This window comes from Lagopus leucura, unplaced genomic scaffold (assembly GCF_019238085.1).
Source record: "Lagopus leucura isolate 7727_CA_CO unplaced genomic scaffold, USGS_WTPT01 Super-Scaffold_100039, whole genome shotgun sequence".
NCBI lineage: Eukaryota > Metazoa > Chordata > Aves > Galliformes > Phasianidae > Lagopus > Lagopus leucura.
This window is the reverse complement of record NW_024962288.1, coordinates 3,649,883-3,655,775: the sequence shown is the minus strand read 5'-3', so window position 1 is coordinate 3,655,775 and position 5,893 is coordinate 3,649,883. Positions and strand designations below refer to the sequence as shown.

Here is a 5,893-nt window from a genome sequence, read left to right as displayed (position 1 = left end):
CGAGCCCCCCCCCCCCCCCCCCCCCCCCGCCCTTTGTTCGCCGCCCGCGCGCGTCCCCGCCCCGCAGTGCGGGGCGGGGGGAGCCGGGCGGCAGCCGCAGCCCCAGCCGGGGCCGAGCCCACCGCACCCGGCCGCCGCCGCCGCCGCCCGCTGCCGCTTCTCGGGGCGCGGTTCCTTGCCGCCTCCCGCCCGCCGCGGGTGCCCGGAGCCGCCGCCCGCCGACAGCCTCGAGGCTGCCGCCGAGTGCGCGGAGCCGCCGCGCCGGCTCCTGGCCAGCGACCAGCCCGGCACCTCCTTGGGCCGCGCCGGTGACGGCGCCCGCTGCAGCTTCTTCTTCTCCGGGAGCGGAGGCGGCGGCGGCCCGGGCGAGCACGGCTCCGCCGAAGCGGCCTCCATGTCCCCGCTGCGCTGCGCTGCGCTCGGCCCCGGCTGCGGCTGCGGCTGCCGCCCGGCTCCGCCCGCCCCGCACTGCCGGGCGGGGACGCGCGCGGGCGGCGAACAAAAGGCGGCGGAGGGGGGAGCGGGGGGGGGCTCGGCCGATGCTGGCGGCAACAGCGACCCCTCCGAGCGGCCGGGCGGCCTCGGCATCGCCGCGGGTGAACGTGCGGGAGCCCTGGGGAAGGTCCCCCTCGATGCGAGCGGTCCCTCCCGGGGCATCTTCAGCTGCACGCATCCTCGAGGCGTCCCCATAAGGTCCCCACCTCCCCTGCATCTCTGTGAGCGAGGTCCCAACAGTTATCCCCGTAAGGATGTGGATCTCCCCTGGGTGAGAGCCCCCCCCGGGGCATCGCTGGGGGTGGGGAGCAGGCTAAAAGGCCCATAAGAGTCCCCCCCCAAGGCATCCTCGGGAGCGCAGGTCCCCTGGGAGCCCCTCTAAGTGCGAGTCCCCCGGGGCAGCCTCAGTAGTACTGGTCTCAGGGGTCCCAGCAGGGTATCAGGGTCTCCAGGGCTCACTTAAAGTCCCCGTGGATGAGAGGGATCCGCCTGGAACGGGGGGCTACCAGGGCACTGCTGCCAGCCCAGGGCATCCTCAGGGACAGAGCTCCCTCGATACCCCCTTCGTGTCCCAGGGCCGCCTCCCAAGCCATTGGGGCGCACACAGCCCCGCGGTGTGCTGCTCGGTGCCTCTCGGGGTGGGGGGGTGGGGGGAAAGCCTTCAGCAGCAAGTGCTCCCACCCACCAGCACGCGTCTCTCGTACGTTAACAACCCGGCCCCAAACCCGCTGCGAGCGGCCAAAAGCTGGGTTTGAAAAATGCTCTGGCTGCAGCGCAGCGGGAGCGCGGCGGCTGGATGCAGCCCTGCAGCAGGAAGCAGAGCCCTGTTCCTCAGCGCTGCTCAGATTCAAACTCTTCACAGCGGGCAGCGTGACCCCAATGCAGATGCTGGGGAAATGGCTCTGTCACCGTGCTACAGCCTGCCTTCACGTTTGAGGGACCAGCTCTCCCAGCAGCCCCCCCGGGGAACACACAAATGCCCCAGCACTGTGCCCCGTGAAGCAGTGTGGTCCCTTCTTTCCCCATACTGGTGACTTGCTGCAGGACCCCCAGCACCTTGGTGCAAAAACAGTGAGCAAAGGGCTGTGTCTCCAGCTCAGTGGTTTCCAGTGTCATTAAGGGAGCTGCGATCCAGTCCTGCTGCATGCTGCCCATACCCCTGCGCGGGATGCTCTGCCATGACCAACTGGTGCCACGCTCATTAGTGAGGATCGTTATTTTTCCATGGAGCAGCAGTTAATTGCGTAATGCGAGACATATCATGTGCTGCCCTCACCAAGCTGCAGAGCAACAGGGGTGCAGACACAACAGCAGTATGGCTCCAGCCTTGTCCTTGGAGACAGCCCCAGCATGCTGGAAAGGTGGGAAACCAGAAAACCCCAGCACTGGGCTCTCACCCTTGTTCAGTGATACTTTTAGGAGTACAGTGCACACCCCATCCATGCAGGCAGGCTTGCATGTGTTTCCAGCAATGCTACGTGCTCCTCAGGGTTACTTGACCGTAGGACAGTGCATGCATGGCTCCAGTGTGCAGTGGCACACAGCCATCCTGCTCCCATCCATATGGCCGCAGGCTGCGCATCTCCCTCCACCTCCCCACCTCTGGAACCAGCCAAACCAGGACCAGTCCCTGAGGGAAATCTGCTCAAGGGCAGGGCCAGATTTGGGGAGGAGGAGGGAAGAACATTAACAGCCCTCAAAACATGCCCTGGGGCTGGAGGCAATGTAGGCAGCCAGGATTAGAGAGTTTGGCAAGGGACGCCGAACCCATCTCATTGTGGGTCTGGTTTAGTGGCCAGCCTTCAATACACTGCTCCCAGGAGAATTATTCAATAAATTTGCATTAAATGCAGGCGGGCGGCTTTCTGAAGCCTCAGGAAGAAAACCAATGAGCTTAACCAGCCCCCTGGGCCCTGGAGGGCTGGCGGGCAGCCAGCAATGCCAGGATGCGGCACAGCCTCGAGCAGGAAAGGGAAGCTTCTCTCATCCACCCGCACTCACCTGAGCACCCCTTCCTGGATCAGGCCCCACTGCTCCCAGCCCATGGCAGCTCCTCTCTGCTGGCTCTGCTCCAGACCTCTGAGGCTGCTGTCAGCTGTGTTTGGGGCTAAGATGCTGAAAAGCTGAGAGCAAAGAGCACTGGGGCAACAGCAAGCAGAGGATGCAGCCTCTGAGACTGTAGCAGGTCCTCAGGTGCTGGCCCAGTTCCTACCAGATTGACCCAAAGCTGAGAAAACCCCATAAATCAATGATCCCCTAATTTCTTGGCAGAGGAATACTTATAAGTGCTTAGCCAACATTCAGCATTTCTTTTACGCAAACAGAATTTGACAGCGATATTGAACACCTACATTTATATATGACAGATACATACACAAGTGCTGAGCTTCCCTCTCCCCAGCGCTGCACTCACAGAAGGGTTTTACTGTTAGGAGGGACATAAATAGGGGACACCAATGGGGACATGCAGCCAAAGGAGCAGGCAGTGCACAGGGAGTCCAAGGCCATGGGAATGGAGGGGACAGGGTTGTGAAAACCATGCCTTGGTGCCATGCTCACACCTGGGGAAGCACTTGCTTTCCAGCTGTGCACATCATTTTGCTGCTTCATGCAGCGTTGCGCTGGGGCCAGCTCTGCGGCAGCCATAGCAACGGGGCTGCCTTCATTCTGCACCTTTCCCAGCTAGTACAAATAACACTGATTTCTCTCAAATTTGCCACTGCTTGAGCAATGCCAGCAAAAACCTCTGCCCAGGGGCTGATGTGCCCCCAGAAAGGTGCAGTCCTGCCTCTGCCAAGCCTCCATGTGCATCACAAACCCTAGCTCCCTCCATCCATCATCAGCAGGGTGGGAAGCACTGCCTGCCTGCAAGAGAAGGGAGGAAAAGCAAAGCAGCTAGCACTACTAGGCTCAGCAGCAATCTGTCAGCATGCAGCACCAGCACAGCACATCAGGGTTTCTTTGCTGGGGTTTGGAGATGGGGCCCTGGGTCTGGAAGTGGTCATGGGGACTTAAGGGACAGGAGCAGCCCTAAAGATGACAGCACTATGGGATCAGGGCAGCATCTGGTTTACAAGGTACAACACAAGCATCTTCCCAACCTGCAAACAGGCATAAAAACATGCAAGAATGGATAAAAGACAAGACCCACCCCGGCCTCCCCTTAACACACAATCCAGGTGGCTCTGCTGTGCAGCAGGAGGCTCCCCAGGAGAGCTGCTATGCTGGAGGGGGGACAAGGACATCATAGGAGCCAGGGATGTCCTCTCACCCACACCGCACTTCTCTTCCCGACCCCAAAGCCCACAACAAACCCAGACAGACACAGCCCTGCGGTAACCGTCCAAATCTGCACTTCCTGCCCCATTTCTCGCCCTGCATTGCCACCTGGTGACCACGGCAAGCAGAGCCTTGCAGTTCCTTTTAGACGTGCTTGAAGAACACCCGGCTGAAGGAGTTTCTTAAAAACAGGGTACTGAAACCTTTTAGCAACAGGAGACGAGTCAAGAGGATTTACATGCATGGATGTTGTTGTGCTCGTGTTTCTGCTGATAATACCAGGTTGGTATTAGAAGGACAAAAATTGCTCATTCACTTCTTTTTCTGGATGACCAGTGGAGCATCTCAGCAGTACTGGGAGCATGAAATGCAGCAAGGGCAGCCCAAGCTGGGTTGCAGGGTGAGTGCTAGCCCCTATTCCCAGCCAGCGATGGTGGGCAACAGCTCAACCACAGCATCCAAAACAGACAAGGAAAGAAAATCAACATAGATTGTTCTCCTTCTCTGGCTTGGCAGTTGAGGAACCACACCAGTGCCCAGAGCTTTCAGGTGGGACCCACGGCCAGCCTGGTGATTCTGTTACCACCTTTCAGAGGAAGCTTTGTAGCCTGTAGCACAGCACAGCCCTCGTACAGCAAGGGGAAAGGGCTGCCACAGCCCCAACGCCAGGCTGAGGGAGGTCTAAAGAGCGACAGCAGCTGCGTTAGGCAGCTCTATGAACAGACCACAAAAACTTAACCCCTACAGATGATTAAGCATAAAGGAGAGAAAACACTCAGCTCTCCCTTTGGGTTTCTCTGGCCACGTTAGCTCCATCTGCTGGGTGGAAAAAAGCTCACCACGTAAGCCGTGCTCACCCAAGCAGCCCTTGTTCTTAGCGAATCACCACGAGGCAGCCCTGGGTCCGGGCACCAATTAGCTTCAATACCCTGATGAGCCCCATCTGGGATGCTGCTCATCCCACCCACCTGCAGCACAGGTGCTCCATTTAAGCCCAGGCCCTTCCTGGGAGTGTTTCTCTGGAGTAGTTTCTGCTGTTGGGACCTTGTTCCAGTTCTCAACCACTATTGCTGTCCTTCTGAAGTTGGTAAGCATAGGCTCTGCTTTAACAGCCTTAAAGTTGAGTAGCTGTTGTGTGTGAGAGAGAGGCTGACCCCTGTCATGTTAGAGGAGTGGGAGCTTGGTGCATGGATGCGTGCTGCTGTAGGTGGGAGAAGGAAGCACTGAGGGAAGGCTGTGTTAGAAGGAGCATGTCCTCTAGTAGCTGGCTGCCCAACGTGTGGGCTCTTCATAGGAAACCCTGGGGAGAGTGCTGCTCCCCTCACTGTGCCCCATGGGTTGCTGTGGTCTGTGGCCTTAATGTGCATAATGGCAGCTCATCCTGGCTGCTTTTGTATGGCTGTAGGTTGGCTGATGAGAAGTCTGCTTTGAAATGAGTATCTTTCAGGGGAAACCTGAATGGAAATGGGGTTTGGAAGGGAAGTCAAATATTCCTGTATCTGTGTGTGTAGGGCCTGCATCAATGCAGCTGTTCCTGCTGACCAGACCCATGGAGAATCTCTCTGTACCCACATGGAATGGGACAAATTGCACGTGGAGGCTGGCAGCAGCTCCCTGCAAGGGCTTTGTATGATGAGGATGAGGAGGGCTGGCTGTATATGAGAAGCAATCCAATGCTTTCAAATATTTTAAACTTTAAATACAGAGAGGAGGCCTCTTTGATCAAGAGTAGAGCCTTTCACCGCTGCCTCCCCTGTGCCTAACATCTACCACTCCCTCCTTCCTTTCATATCTGTTTCATGTGCTGTCTGAAGGCTTTTTCTCATTAGCAAAGTGAGACTCGGGCTGCAAAATCCAGGCGTGAGGCAGTGCAGAGGCCAAGGCCTCTATGCTCAAGGGGATTTAATTCAGCCAAAAAGAATGGCCCACTTACCTGTGAATTCATTATGAACTGCTTTCCTACCCAAAAGCACTCCCCTTCAAGGTGTGGTGAAGGCCCCATCTTCTGCATTTTGAGCTGGGCCTCTTGATTCTGCACTTTCTCCCTCTGCTCTGCAGTCAGCATGGGCTGGGTGCTGCTGCCCCCCGTGCTGCTGCCCCCCGTGCTGCTGCCCCCCGT

General features: G+C 58.2%; 1 long non-coding RNA gene across 1 annotated transcript in view; it reads left to right on the top strand.

The window, feature by feature from the left end:
• The first annotated feature begins 4,801 nt into the window (after positions 1-4,801).
• The window catches only part of LOC122186783, a 24,516-nt gene continuing 23,424 nt past the window's right edge, over positions 4,802-5,893 (top strand). The window contains exon 1 of the long non-coding RNA XR_006181185.1: positions 4,802-4,861. This is a non-coding gene — a long non-coding RNA (uncharacterized LOC122186783). The remainder of the gene's footprint in view (positions 4,862-5,893) is intronic.